This window comes from Hemicordylus capensis, chromosome 1, assembly GCF_027244095.1.
Source record: "Hemicordylus capensis ecotype Gifberg chromosome 1, rHemCap1.1.pri, whole genome shotgun sequence".
In the NCBI taxonomy this organism is placed as follows: domain Eukaryota; kingdom Metazoa; phylum Chordata; class Lepidosauria; order Squamata; family Cordylidae; genus Hemicordylus; species Hemicordylus capensis.
Genome location: NC_069657.1, coordinates 286,631,267 through 286,646,846, shown reverse-complemented (window position 1 = coordinate 286,646,846; position 15,580 = coordinate 286,631,267). Strand labels below are relative to the sequence as shown.

Sequence of the window (15,580 nt, the reverse complement as noted above, 5' to 3'; positions counted from 1 at the left end):
ATTTGTTAATGGGGGGGGAATACCTAAAACCTTCAGGTTTCAGATCAGTAAGTACAAATGTTAGCACTGCAAATCAATTTACCTTTGCATATGACTAAGAAATTAGCTAACCTTTTTACTTATAAAGACTCAGCAGGTGAAAAAAGGTGATGTGAAGGCATTTAGTTTGGTAAGTAAAGAAGTCAGTGAAAGTATGTCTTGAGAAAAATGGAAAATGAATAACTTATTCCCAAATATTCATTTATCAGGATGTTCAATGGTCATTTCTATAATTTTGGAGAAGAACTTACTAAGGACTAAGACAGGATTAGCAAATGTTATTAGCATTCTGTAGAGTATGGTCTCAGCTGAACATGGGTTCTAATATATCTGAACTATTACACTCTGTACCTATCATGCTTTAAATTGGGATCTTCAAAATACTCCATAGTTCACATGCATTGGATGTTCCGTTATCAGTTGATATAATGGCGGTACAATACACATGATGGATCTGCTACAATACTTCTTTCCAGACCTTTTTTATTGTGTTAAGTTAAAACATAAAATGAGGGAATTGCAACAAGGAACAGACGTTTCAACGTATATACATCAGATTCATCAGATTCTATATCCCACTGTTTAAAATCCACACTCATATATCCCCAATCTAATTAAACACCTGGTTAATACGTAACAAAAGGGGGAGGAGAAGGTTGATAACTCACAGCTATGCCTGTTTATCACTGACACAGAGAGAAAACCGTTTCATTATCATATAAAAGACTTCAGTGGTCAGCTTTAAAGTTGAGCGGAATGTAACACACTGCTAATTTGCTTCACATAGCATGCAGCATGGTCTTACTCTACATCTTGACAGATTTTAAGAATGGGGCATAACAACATATTGAAAAGATGCCTGTCTGTCTCAGTATTATTACCTCTATGAGCATAGCTGATGAAAGACAGGTGTGCCATAGGGTCGGAGAAGAATATGGCTCACCTAAGGCCTTCATGTAATTTAATCAGCTCTGAATCTATCTCAGTCCTTCCAGACACATTTTATGTTGTTAGACACATCACAAAACTGCTCATGGACCTTGTGGTCTGATATTTGTCATAACACCTATAGAGCACATAGTTGATATCTATGTCCTAGGTAAGGACACACAAAATGACTGTCCAAAATATCATTCATTCATTCATTCATTCATTTATTTTACTGTCTTGAGATTGTTCGGGATTTCTATCTCCAAACTACATTTAGGCATAAGTCCATACAGCTACATAACTTATTACACTGGTGCATTCTGTAACATGTACACTGTGAAATAATTATCCCTGCTACCTGCTATTGCCACAACGCTATTGTAAAGAGGTCATCCCAGAGATATTAGCAATGCACTGCCAGAGTGGATATCCACACTTATGTAACAGCAAAATTTAACTAAATATGGTTCAGATTCTATACATTCTTGTAATAAACCTATTTTACAGAAAATGAAATAGACCAAAATATTAGGGTTGTGCACAAACCATAGAAGATACAATTTGATTAATAGCAAATTGGATTAACTGCCCAATACAAATAGGTTGGCCTGTACTGAATCTATTGATCCATTGGATCAGAACTAATGCATCAGCCCTATGAAATAATGGGAAATCATGGAAATGCCTACTGTATTGCTTTTAAGCCATAATAGGATGAAAAGCTGCAGTCGTCTTCTTCTTCGGAGAGGGTGCTTTGCATGGATGTGTGCCTGGAGACATGCTAGCCCCTTCTGAGAAGACTCACACACCCCCTCCAAGTTTTAGACAGATAGGTAATCAGAAGCACTGTATAAGATAGGAACATAGGAAGCTGCCATATACTGAGTCAGACCATAGGTCCATCTCGCTCAGTATTGTCTACACAGACTGGCAGCGGCTTCTCCAAGGTTGCAGGCAGTAATCTCTCTCAGCCCTATCTTGGAGAAGCCAGGGAAGGAACTTGGCACCTAGATGCTCTTCCCAGAGCGGCTCCATCCCTAAGGGGAATATCTTACAGTGCTCACACTTCTAGTCTCCCATTCGTATGCGACCAGGACAGATCCTGCTTAGCTTAAGGGGAGAAGTCATGCTTGCTACCACAAGACCAGCTCTCTTCCTATTAAAAATCTCTTCTCAAGATGTCATGGTTGTGTCATTGAGGAGATTTTCTCCAGTTCCTTTCCTCCTCCTGTTCCTAGTATATTCATTGAAATTTCAAATTAAAGTCAAACCTGCACTCCAACTAAGAACATACATAAGGCTGAAGGAATATTCACAACTAACATCACTAGATTTCCTTTACCAAATACAATGGAAGTTTTTTTCATTGACATACAAGTTTCTAATGATTAGTACTATTTTAGCTCATGAGTCAACTTTGTTCATAACAATATGTACAAGAAGAACCTTGTAGTTGTCAAGGAGATTAAATAAGGTGGAAGGAACATCATTACCTGTCAGGTTCAGATACTGAGCCATCAGACGATGTTATGATTTATGTACAATAAGCCAGAAGAGCCCTCCTGGGCCACCAGCACTGTCATATGGATAGTATTTAATTGACCTCTCCGTGCTCAAGTAGCATGAGTAAGCGTCTACACAATACTGTGTCTGTTGAAGAGAAAACATAAACTGGTATTTGGGAAGGCCAAGAGGAAGGTTCCACTCTTTACTATACTACACCATTCTGATAAGTGACTCTTCAGTATGGAAGAAAGTATGTGGCCAAATTTGGGACATATATTTTATTCAGGTTTATAGTTCTTAAACTATTTTTAAACTTTCTTCCATTGGAAGTCCTGATTAAATAGTTATTCCATTGGAAATATCCATGCATATATCTTTACAACACATATGATTCCACAACCAGATCCTTTGGCATTGAAACACCATGTAGCTCAGAACAGTTTAAGAACAACATAACAGAGTTAAGAACTGAAATCTCTGTATATGCTAATTATGTTTGCCAGAAAAGTGCCTACCTAGAGCCTGACTGACTTCATACCATCTTTCTGCATCCCAAAGTTTTGACTGTTAAAATAAATGACCTCTCAATAAGAACAAAACAGCAATGAATATCTAAGTACCGCAATCCATTAAGGTTTATGAATGCAATCCATAAAGTACAAAGGTTTGAATTTTAATCTCCAAGGATATCTTGGCTTTAAAAATACCCATTGGCAAATAAAATATTGTTTCTATATTGAATTATTAGCGATGACTTTGATCCTCTTGCTGCTGGTAACCTTAGAATTCTTTAAGAGCTAAACAAGGGTATGTGGCCAAAAAAGGAGAGAGAGACCCCACAAAGAGAGAGAGAGAGAAAGAGTGCACACTGAGGGGAGAAGGATGGCCTGTTTAAAGCACCTGTTTACAAGCAGTATTTCCATTCAGGAAATCTGAATGCTTCTTTACCTATACAAGATGGGTACTACTCTGCAATATAGAAGTTATTCACATAACACGAGCTACATAGGATAACCCAAGCAGCTCATGTCATCTGGAGCACTGGGAGCCTTCCGGTCCTGGCTGCTCCAGTTGTGGGGAGCCAGGCTCCTGTACCCAAGTCTTTACCGAGGCAGAACGAACCTACTGTTGATTCTACCTTGGTAGGTGATTGTGTGAACGATCACCCTGGGTAGCTGGGCTTCCGACTGGCCTGCTGCCATTTTAAGTAGCGAGCCAAGGGGAAGGAGTGGCCATGCAGAGTGGAGTGGCTGTGATACCGGGAGCAGCCCTGGAGGACCCGGCACACTTCCCCTCCCCACCAGCACTCTGCCACTCATCACTCCTGTTGGCATGTGAGGAGCAAAGTTAGTTGACAGTCCTGCTTGTCTGCAGGGAGGCACCTGCCTCCAAACCAGCCCTCCCCAGTACAAGGATAAGTGGTCATGTGCACAACCTTGTAGTTTCACAACAGGGAGCTACTGTAGGGTTTCTGTATAGTTGCACAACAGGGAGCTACTGTCTATACACTGAGCTGTGAACCGGGAAGCCTCCAGTTCGGATCTCCAAGTGCTCTGTATTCCATGGTAATTTTGGGAAACAACTGCTCTTTCCAAGCCTCAATCATCCCGTTCCCTACATCTGTAGTGCAGGGGTAGGACTGATCTACACTGCCACCCTGTTGTAATGATTGCCAAAAAACATAAGTAGGTGAAGCACTCTGGACAAACTAAAGCATTATTTCTCTATTTGTTTGCAGCTAAACAAGCTCCCGAAGTGTCTTACAACATTAACATAATCCAATTTAAAATCTATAATGATTTATCATTTACAATTCCAAACTCTATGCTAACCCACAAATTTGAGTTTTAATAGTAGTACTATGCCAGATGCAGATCTAGACCATAAAAGCTCTTACAAAGAAAAAAAGGTATTCACTCTTTCCTTAAAAATCTTATATAACAATTAACCTTTGTTCAAATGGAGTGACTAAGAAGGAAATGCTGGATCTGGTATCCACATATCCAACTTTCAGATGGTGGGGGAACTTCCCAATGATCTTAAGGTCCTGGGAAGACACATACTAAAAACATTACTTAAAATATCCAGGACCCAAATCACATAACTAACTGAGAAAAGAGGCACCTTTTGAAAGTGGTGGTTCTCTTTATTTAGCGGGGGGGAGCAACTGGCCCTCTTCATCCCAACACAGTATCCCTCCAGTGGCTGTTGCTGGTGGCTGTCTTATGTTCCTTTTTAGATTGTGAGCCCTTTAGGGACAGAGAGCCATTTCATTCATTCATTCATTCATTCATATCTATGTAAACCGCTTTGGGGACGTTTGTTGAAAAGTGGTATATAAATATTTGTCATATTCATATAAGGCTTTAAAAAGTTAATTTCAGCACTTTGAATTGATCCAAGAAATCAGTAACCGGCATAGCTGTTTGACTACTGAGGTTATGCAATCTCTGGTGTTCTTATGCCCACAGTAAACTTGATGAATTACAGTTTCTGAAGGCCTATCAGAAGGCAGTTCTCTGTAGAGAACATAGTCCAGACTCAATGTTATCAGGTTATGTATCACAGTGCTTAGCATTTCATAATATTACTTACATATTATTAAGCATTTGTATAGCCACATTATAGGTCTAGATACAGCAATGACTTGGGAGGGACAACACCCCATTCTAAAGCCTCAAGTGTCCCTAGAATGCAAGATGGCAAGACAGTCCCTTTCCCTACATATTTACAATATTTGTCTGCGGCATTCTCTCCTGAACGCTCCATGATCATAGCCTTCAATGCTTACCAGGACCTGCTTTAGCAAAATTCCGCCTAACAGCTTAAAACCCAACATGCTGATACAAACATCAGAAGACTGATTTGTGCTCTCAGTTACAAGAGAATTTCATCTGAGTTTGTGGTCATGCTAAGAATCAGTGCTGGAACATGCAACGTAATTAAAAAGGCAAGAGTATATGTACACATGTGAAGAATACTATGCCTTCTCTATCAGGCGATCACAGCCAGCTTGCTAACCCTCATACATAACTGGATCACACCTTTTCTAGATAGCTGATTGTAGACAGGTAAACACTTATTTACAACTTTAAGCTAGACACAGTAAAGCTTATTTTTAATGGGGTGTATGTGCGCGCGCGCATGCATGTATGTGTGCATGAACACTTATCAATGCATTCTGGATCCAATGTGCATCCACAAAAAAACCCAGTAAAATTGGCAATGAAATACTGAAATAGATTTTTAGTCCATTTTCACTATGGCACATCTAGGAAGAGAACAGAAGTCTGGTGTTAGATCTTGTCAAAGTGTATCCCAGCAAGATTTTCACTTGTGAAGAAGTGTGTCTGTGTTTTAAAATAAAAGTATCTTGCAGGTTATGCAGCTCAACACTGAAGAAGAACATACAGCAAATGAAATACAAGAGGGCAGTTCACACAATCATAATTAGGGTAGGAGGGCTCCCTCCGACCCAGCAGCTGCACCCAGCTGCTGAGCAAGGTAGGAGGAAAAGTCCTCTGACCTAGCTGCTGCTTAGCACATGAGCACAGATGGTGCATCCAATCTTGGTTTTATCTGACAGACGATGGACAAACGGGAGTGTGCACAGCTCCCCAATTAGGAGAGGCTTGTCCGACCCTAATTATGATCATGAGAACTGTCCTAACATTTGCTCACAAAAGAGGTGATATTGGGATGGAACTCAAAAGGTACAGTGTACCAACAAAATATTTCATCCTTATTGGTCACTATGCTCAAAATACCAATATAGATTTAAGAAATATTCACCAGGTCATTGAGATATCTAGTCACTGAAGCAGGTAGAACAAACAAAGCAACATTTAAAATAACTACACAAAGCATGCCAACCCCTAAGGAAGATTTTTATTTAAACATGAATGTAACAGACATAGTTAGGAGACTTGTGCCATCTGTATCATCATCCAAAACAATAATGCCTGTGCAACCACATTATACAAAGAACTTGCTAGCTCAAAGTGCCAGCTCAGCATAAAAATCTAATTTCCCCATTGCCACTCTATTACATCTTGAGCACTGGGAAAATGTCATTTTCAGTAGTACTTCCTCAAGGAAGTATGTCCGGATCTCCCGCAACAACCAAAAAACCAATCATAGCTTCAAAAGCCTGTTACCGCGATAAGCCTTTAGGATCAGGCATACAAGATCTAGAAACAAATAAGTATTTTCTTTATCACATAGTGCAATACTATTATATTCAGTCTGAACAAATTCTTCACAGTGCACAAGTGTGTTCCTATTAGTTAAGAACCAAAGTAGACATGGCGGCGGCAGCTCCATGTGTTTAAACACAGAACTTGTCCCATTATGTACAAATAGGAGGTAGTGCCTGATTTTAGCAACGGGGCACACAAGTGAGAGTGCAGAAACCTCTTTTGGCTCAAAGTTTAACTCCCTATAACTTCTTTCTATAGCTTCCCAAGTACTTCCCCCCACCCCACCAGCTAAGTTCGCAAACAGAAGATACTTTCGTTTAGAATAAAAGCACCTGCAGAGAAAAGGTTACAGGGAAGTAAGCACCAGGTGCAAGGAAGATTCAGCAGCCTTCACCCCTTTTGCTGCAAAGATGGGACTCATCCCTCTCTTTGTACGTGATAGGGCAATTCTGTGTTTAAACTCAAAATGATTGCTGTCATTTCTAATTTATCCTTAAGATGAACCCATTCCAGTAAATTTCCTACAGATTTGGAAAATCTGAACACAAACCACCTGAACCAGCACTACTCAAATGCAGGGCTAATTAGAGGGGTGGGAGAAAGCAGGGTCATTTGGCTTGGGACTCAAGCTCAAAGAGGACCACAAATTCAGACACTTGTTCATTTTTTGACATTTGATAAGTTTTGCAATTTATGTGCATCCCTGTTGGACCAAAATGTGACACACACTCTCGAAGAGTGTGCAAATTTAAGCAAGAGTTTAGAGCTCCAAATTTAAGCAAATATGAGATGTGCTTTGGTAAGAGAACATTTTTGTTAACCAATATAGGTTTTTTCATATTAAAATGTTCATAAATATTAATAAAAATATATTGGTTCTGATGGCACAAGATTGGACTGTAACAGATGTGCCCTCTCAGATTATACAAACAAATCACTACCAGTGGCTGGTGCTGTCTGAAGTGTAGAACTAGTGCTGATCGAAGGTAGATAATTCTTATATTTTAGTGTCTACATTTTTACTTCTATTTGACTAAAGAATTTTTAATGTGTGAATTCCTCATTATTATCTTCATATGGTAGCTAAAAGAGGTGACTGGTTGGTGGAGCCCTAGTTTAGTAATTTGGCCATCACACACCTTCAGTGTATTGTAACAAGTAACCGTTAACAGGTAACTAGGGGACAATAATATCTGAATGGGCTCACCACAATTAATATCAACTGTGACACTGCATGAAAGCCAGATTTTTCCTCAATAATTAGTACAGTACATTTTTCCTCAATATAATTTTTTTCAATAATTAGTATATTTGCACAGAAAAAGCCTAGGAAAGCATTTGTTAAATAAATATTCCAATATGTCTCACTCTCTTTTGTTGTTGTTGTTCCTTATTTGTTTTCAAATGTTTTATTATGGCTAGGGGCTTCAAAAGCTGAAAGAGGTCTGGGCCTTTCTGGACTTCAAAGAGGTTCAAATGCTACAGGTAGCCATAAATTAATTCGTGTTTGTTGTGAATTTGTGGCTACAGTGCCCCACACAATTTAACTTTTTTTCCCCAGCCGCTTCAAATATTTTGCTCATCTGCAGAAATTATTTGAGTTTATTCTTTGATGGCAGCAGTTTCCACTGCCATCTTACACTACATTTGACTTTAACTAGAGAACACTATTAACCAGAGAATGCTATCCCCTTCTCCAATTACCAAAGGGCCTTGGCTTGGCTTCCAATCTCTGTGAAGTAATTTATTGCAATAAGAAAGTAGATGTGTAGAACCTTGATCTGCTAAAGCAATTAAACCACACACATGGCTTTAAGCACTGAAAGATTATATGTGATACTGACTAGGATGGGGCAAAGGAGGGGAGCTGGAAATTTTTATTACCAGCACATATTTTTCTCACTGGTATATACTGGGAGTATTGCTAATAGCTTTTAATAGCCTAAAATCCCAAGACATATTTTGTGTCCTTACTATATTAGCAAAAGACATAACTTTTAAAAAAAATCTCTGGGATGTACTATTCAGCTAACTTGGCTACAGAATTCTTAGCAGTTTCTAGACTCCAACAATCTCTAGTATTTATGATACTACAGAACAAAAGTCTAGTAAAATAAATGTATTCTGTATAGTTAATTCGTAAAGAAAACACATACCATGTCTTAACATTAATGCCTCATCTCCAAGAATTTCAAACTATATTACAGAATATTCAAGCCCATTGGATACAGAATATTAGACGTGGGCCTGAGAAACCTGGATTCAAAGTTTACTGAAACTATACACTCAGTTCAAGCAAGTAGCCTTGTTACCTAACTAACCAGGTGAACAAAAGGCCTTGGAGCATCTTGCACATAAAGAAACTTAGTTTCATATATTTATTTACATGTAAAGGAACCAATTTGGGGTGATCAATGATGCAGTGAGTGAAAAATTATCTTAGTACAGAAGGAATCCAGAACACACTTAGTCCCTAAACTAGTTTTGACAATCTCACCCACTTCATTCCATTTGGTCTAATTTCCTGGCATTACTGAGGGGCAAAAATGGTTCTACAGCATTTATGACGCATGATAATATGAAAAATTGAACTTCCTAAAGGATCAGGACTTTCCAGAAATCATAATCTGAAAATCTTTATTTCAATCATTTATATATTCCAGGACTTAGCTTTTTAAAGCCCATGCTCTGGTAAGTCGATGATCAAAGTAAACCCTGACAGAACTCAAGTTTAATACAGTAGAGGAAACATCTATACATGTAACTGTCTAAGACGTACCCGTTGCTAATCCCATGTGTGGCAGCTCTCACAAGAGTTCGCGAGCAGTTGCTGGATAGCGGCACTGACGGGTGGACCATGGCGAGGACGGGCAGGTGGGGGGAAAGAAACTGCTGCCAGGTGAATGGATGAGCAGGTGGCGGAGAGGGTGGCACAGCCTCCCTCTCCGGCTCACCTGCTTGGCCATATGTAAGGATGGCCCGCACTGGGGCCGAATGAGGAGAACAGCTCTTCACAAAGAGGTGAAGCTACGTCAACTGCATAAGCAAGAGAAATAAGGTTTCCTACCGAGCGTGCTGTGCCAAAGACTCTTCAGCTGTATTCACTATCAAGAAGATAGAGCAAACGCTGTTAGGGTCCAGTCAGCATTGCACACACTGCGATATATAGAGAGACGGTGAAAAGGAAGCTCTCTATTGTCCCCTAAAGGTGCCCTACTGCTACTGCAGTCACAAAGCCCTAACTACAAACTTTGTGCCTTGCATTAAAATATCTTAATTGAAAATCTTCTCCACTGATGTTTATGGAGTTCGCATAGCGGCCAACTCGCGATTCTGGAAAAAGAGACAGAGAAGCCGGCTGCTCTGTTCGTGCTGTGAAGGAGAAGGCTGATTGGTTCCTGCTGACCATGACGTGACACACAGTTGTACTTGGCCGCCTAGGAGGGCATTTCTTCTGCATCGGGTGCTACACGAGGCCCTGGCTTGAGGTCTACATGGAAGGGTGAGAAAGGCTTCATCATTTGGGAAGGGGAAATGGACAATGTAGGGCCAGGGGTGGTTTTAAAGGACAACAGGAAAGCTGCCATTATTGCCAGGGTAGCTTTAAAAGGAGTGTATCAGGGTGACCTGAAAAAACAGCTGGCCAAGCGGCCGGCCAAAGAGAAAAATATATTGGAGGGAGGAAGGGGAAAGAGGAGGGGGAGGGCTGAGAGTGAGGGGTCGAGACTGAGGGAGAACTAGAGGCACAGATGGTGTGCACTCGGGCCAGCTAGTTAGATATATATGACATACACGACAAGAACTTGGAGCAACACAGTGAAATTGAGTGTCTGTAAGATCAGGTCAAGCCAAAAGGAAAGCACTTAACACACTATCCAACTAACTAATGAAATTCATTGCCAAAAAATGTGGTGATGGCCATGAGCTAAATAATATTTAACAGTATTAGACCCATTAATAGAGAATAAATATATGCTGGGAACAAACAACTGCAGATTTATGAATCATGATCTGCTTTTGAGCTCTGGCTTTTATAGTAGAGCTGGAGAAGGATTCTGGAGAAGAATCAGGCTTTTAATCTTTTCTAGATGTGCCTTAGCTGAATATTGTGACCATGCCATGCACTTTCCATTTATTTATTATCTTTTTAAAGCTTTGTAGAGCTATTCCTTTATTATCACCATGGAAGACAGTAGAGAGAAGCACAGCACGACCTTTGTAGAGTCTGTATTAACCACTTTCATTCCACTCTACTTTCATTCACAATGATTGTAAGCAAATAAAATTTTATTCCATCTTAGTAAAAAAATAAGATGCTTCCTGTGCGGTGTCTTTAAACACAATTGTAGTTCTCCATTAACTACTCCTTTTCTCATTCTCTGTGCATAATCACCCCAGTCCAGGAAATCAAGAGCACAGCAGACCACCATGTTAACGACTACTAAGACAACACCAAAAGTGTCCAAAATGGATGGATTTTCACATGGAATTGCTCATGCAGTATTCCTGTCAGATACTCATGCGCGCTCTCTTTCTGTCTCACACACACACATACACTCACACACTCACACACAGAGAGAGTTTCTCTGTGAGAGCAGTCTGTCACTATTCTGCTACAGTCTGGATATGCCAGAACTGGTTCAGTGCCTACTTAGGGAAGCACCAAACCAGTTTGGCAGGATTGGTACCTTTAAAAAGCATGCCGACACCACACACAGGCTGCTGGGAGCAGCACTATAGCTTGGCGTGGCCTTTTGGGGAGTGAACACCATGCCTGAAAAGCAGTAGGCCAGCGGAGAAGCAGGTAAGGTCCTGCTTACCTGCTTTTTAAAGGAACTGACCTCTGCCCCGCCCTAGCAGGTGGTAAATGATATGGAATGTCTTACATTTTTATTGTGTTGTACACGGTTTTTTAAAAATTAAAATTTTTGTTTAGTTAGCAATTTGCTCTTGTTTCCAATCTCATGGTCTTATCTCTCATTCAACAACAAAGAAGAAAGCAGAAAAGAATTAAGAAATTCAGCTGTTCTCCTGGAAATATCCAGCTTAACAAAAAAAATTGATTTTTTTTTTAACTTCTTCTGGTAAAAAATAAGCTGCCTACTTTCCCTTCACTATAATCTGTAATTATAATGTGTCCCTACAACTGTATAATATAATGTGTCCCTACAACTGTACCAAACTTGGTTCAAATCGGTCCAGACATTGCAAAGTTGATAGGGGACCCACACAAAAAGTCGAGTGATCTCATAAGCGTACGTAAGCTTTCTTTAAGGAAAATAGACTAAAAGGAAAATGAAAATCATTATTACTGGGGACATATTTGCAGATACTACAGCAGCAAAATGACATAGCTACATTTTGGTACCCAGAGATATTTCTAGAAATATCTCTGCATATAACATCTTCACATGTGCTTATATGCTTGTGAGGAACAATTCACATAGGAAGACCCGCCACCTTATGATTGACCCACCCTTTTCTTAAGGGTGATTAAGAAAATCCACCCTTAGTCATAAAGCTAGCTATCTACCCCATTCCCATACATATAATATGAAGCGAGCAAGACTTTCCACTGCCCCTATTTTTCCCATAGACCAGTTAAAACCCAGACAGTTGTATCCCAGTTGTTCCAACTAAGCTACTTCTTAGTAAATAAAATACTTTAAGTAAATAAAAAGATGTGCTAAACCTAACTTATATTTGAAAGCTTTTTCACAATTATAAACATGGAGGAGCTTCTCTATTGGTCCATACAATTCCAAGCATTTTTTAAAGAGTGGTTATAGCTTTGGCAAAGCAGAGAAATGATCTTCCATATCAGCTTTAGCTACTGCCTAAGGCTTGCATAAGAGCACCACACAGACATTGATAAGATTTTGTGACACCTGTGCTATCAACATACAGTTATTGCAATCACAAGTAATGGCAAGTAACTTATTCCACCTGTCCCTGAGGATCAGAGATCTCTCATGAGAGGGGAGATTTCTGGAGCCCTTGGGAGCATAAATGGGAAGAAGGCATGCCAGCAGCAGAGCCACTGGCCTAGCTGGCAGACTGCCCGCAGGAGGCTGCCAAAGGGGGTCGGCCTTTGGTGTGGGACTGGGGTCTGGGGGCGAGGGAGGTTATACTAAGGCAAAGTTGGAGGTCTGGGTTAAAGTTTGTTAGTCTTTTTATTGGGGTGTGCCAGGCCTTTTTTTGGCGAAGTGTTTGGGTTTTCTTAGGCAGGGTGACGTGGGGGCAGCTATTACTGTTGTTGTTGAGAATAGAAGAATTGGTATTGTCAGAGAAGCTGGCTATTACAGGGGAAGGGGAACCAGTGATTTAGTAACGGTTTCCACTTCCGGCTGCCCTGTCAGCTCTATGGCTTCGGGGAGCAGTTCCAGTTACCCGAAGAACCTAGCCTTGCTCCTCTACAATGCCAGGTCAGTTCAGAATAAGACTAAAATCATCCATGACTTGATAATGGATGAGAGAGCCTACCTGACTTGTATAACTGAGACCTGAATGGGTAAGGCTAGTGGCCCAGTTTGGGCCCAGCTTCTCTCAGCGGGCTACTCCGTTGTGGAGCAGGCATGGGGAAGTGTGTGTCAGGGGCGCAGTGGCTGTGGTCCATAAGAATACCATCTCCCTTGCAAGGGCCCCTGTGAGACAGTTGACTTATACTGAGTGTGTATTTCTGATGCTGGGAACGAGGGACAGATTGGGGATTCTGTTGGTGTACTGTCCACCTCGCTGCCCAACTGACTCCCTAACTGAGCTGACGGAGCTGATCTCGGAGTTGGTGTTGGAGTCATCCAGACTTTTAGTGCTGGGGGACTTCCAATATACATTGTGAGTCTGACTTGACTGGTATGGCTCAGGAATTCATAGCGGCCATGACAACTATGTGCCTATCCCAAGTAGTTTTGGGACCAACTCATGTTGCCGGCCACACACTCAATTTGGTATTTTGTTTGGATTGGGGGGTGTTCCATGGATGGGGGATCCTGTTGTTTCCCCATTGTCATGGATGGACCACTACCTGGTTAAGGTAGGTTTCACAGCCACAACCCAGCCCTATGGGGTGGAAGACCTATGGTCCACCTCAGACGGCTGCTGGACACAGCAGGATTCCAAAAACCCTTGGAGGATTTTAATGTTGTGCTGCCAGTGATTATGTTGATTCCCTGGTGGAAACCTGGAATGGGGAACTCACCAGGGCGGTAGACACAATTGCTCCTAAGCGTCCCTTCCGATCTGCTTTAAAAGTGGCCCCTTGGTATACTAAGGAGTTGTGGGGTCTGAAGCAGCAAGGTAGGCAACTGGAACGCAAGTGGATGAGAACTTGTTTCAAAATTGACAGGACACAGTATAGATCCCATTTGAAGATTTATGCAGAAGCGGTATGTGCAGCAAAAAGAAAAAGAACCTAGTTCTGGTCTGCATGCATTGCTTCTGCATTTTCGCATTCAGCAGAGTTGTCCCAGGTTGTGGATTCAGGCATCTTCCATTTTGAACCAGTATCCAGAGACTATGTTCTGCTGCGATGCTTTTAATCGTTTCTTTGCTGACAAAATTACTTATTTTGGGGCCAGCTTGGACTCCACTGTTTTTGCAGAATTTATTAAGGTGGTGTCTAGCAATCCCTCTTGCAATATTAGATTGGATCAGTTTCAGTCTGTGATGCTGTTGGGGCACATGTATGGGCACATGTACCCCAGCCTTAGACTTAAAGGTACCAACCCAGAAGTATGTGGAATTCAGGCCTGTGTCTGGTTCCATTTTATTAAGACAGGAATTAATGCCTGGACTCAGGGTGAATGGACATCCAGATCTGCCTGGGTAATGCCTGGTAAATGATTTGTAGAGGCAGGGGTAATCTAACATTGGTTATCAGTGTTTGTGGAACTCACAAGAGATACAATGGGTCAGGCTTAATTACCAGTCTCATACTGCTGGAAATTAACCTGCTGTCCAGTAATCCCCTTACCTCACTGACAGGATGTTTCTGCCTTAGTCAAATGTATTGATTAACTCGTCTCACACATGTACCCCTTTTTATATTAATTTAAATATTCTCTTGTTATAATTATACACTAGATAGAGGTACACAAGAAATAATGTAATTGCTGTCTCACACAAATAGAACTAATTCTCTCACTAACTCCTGACTTTTAACACCTTTTGGGAAGGGGCCCATTTGCAACTCAGAGATGCAGATTTGCTTTGGGCAATGTCCCCTCCTCAAGATAGCAACTAACAGAAGATGTAGATTTGTTTTGGGGACTGACAATAGAACAATACTCTGCTAACAAGAGAGACCCTGTTTACCCTGGACTGACCAAATATCCTGAGCTCATTTTGGTAATTAAAAGACAATATTCAGAGGATAGCAGGAATAAACGCCTTTTGTGATCCAGAAGACTCAAATGAACATCAAAGGATGGAACCACTATAAGAAGGAGTCTCTGGACATGGCAGGCAGAGCAGTCTTTTGCCCACAGGCAATCTTGTGCCTACACGCAATCTTGTGCCTACATGCAAGATCTGCTCACGAGCAATCCCAGAGTTTGCTGCCAAGCCACAGGGCAGCAAGCAGGAACTCTGTCCATGGACAGGAACTGTCTGTGACTTCTACTGCGCAGTGAGAAGTCAAGGCTTCCCCAGCCATGGTGCTCTGACTCTCAGGCGTGCTCTGAGCAAACTGCATGCTTGATCCAAAAGTTCCTGTCTCCAGCCAGAAGCCTCGCTCCTTCAGCTGAAAGATCCACAGCTCTCAAGCCTCTGATCCTGGTAATATGCTGCCTTGGATCCCTTCATCCTTTCCCCTTCTTCTCCCTTCCCCTCGTACCTGTACTAATTCCTGATCTCCCCAAACCATGCCAGTCCTCAACCTCCCTTACCCCCCCCCCTTTCTGTCTATA

The 15,580-nt window shown here is 41.2% G+C and overlaps 1 protein-coding gene across 25 annotated transcripts in view; it reads right to left on the bottom strand.

Moving 5' to 3' along the window:
- The window catches only part of MYT1L (myelin transcription factor 1 like), a 571,739-nt gene that overhangs the window by 528,519 nt on the left and 27,640 nt on the right, over nucleotides 1–15,580 (bottom strand). Inside the window, exon 1 of one of the 25 annotated variants that reach the window (XM_053286006.1) lies at nucleotides 2,463–2,605. The exons of 23 other annotated variants lie outside the window; for them this stretch is intronic. The gene's annotated coding sequence lies outside the window, so the exon portion shown is untranslated. Of the gene's footprint in view, nucleotides 1–2,462; nucleotides 2,606–15,580 lie in introns of those variants that run through there. One more of the 25 variants, XM_053286011.1, reaches the window with a different exon arrangement.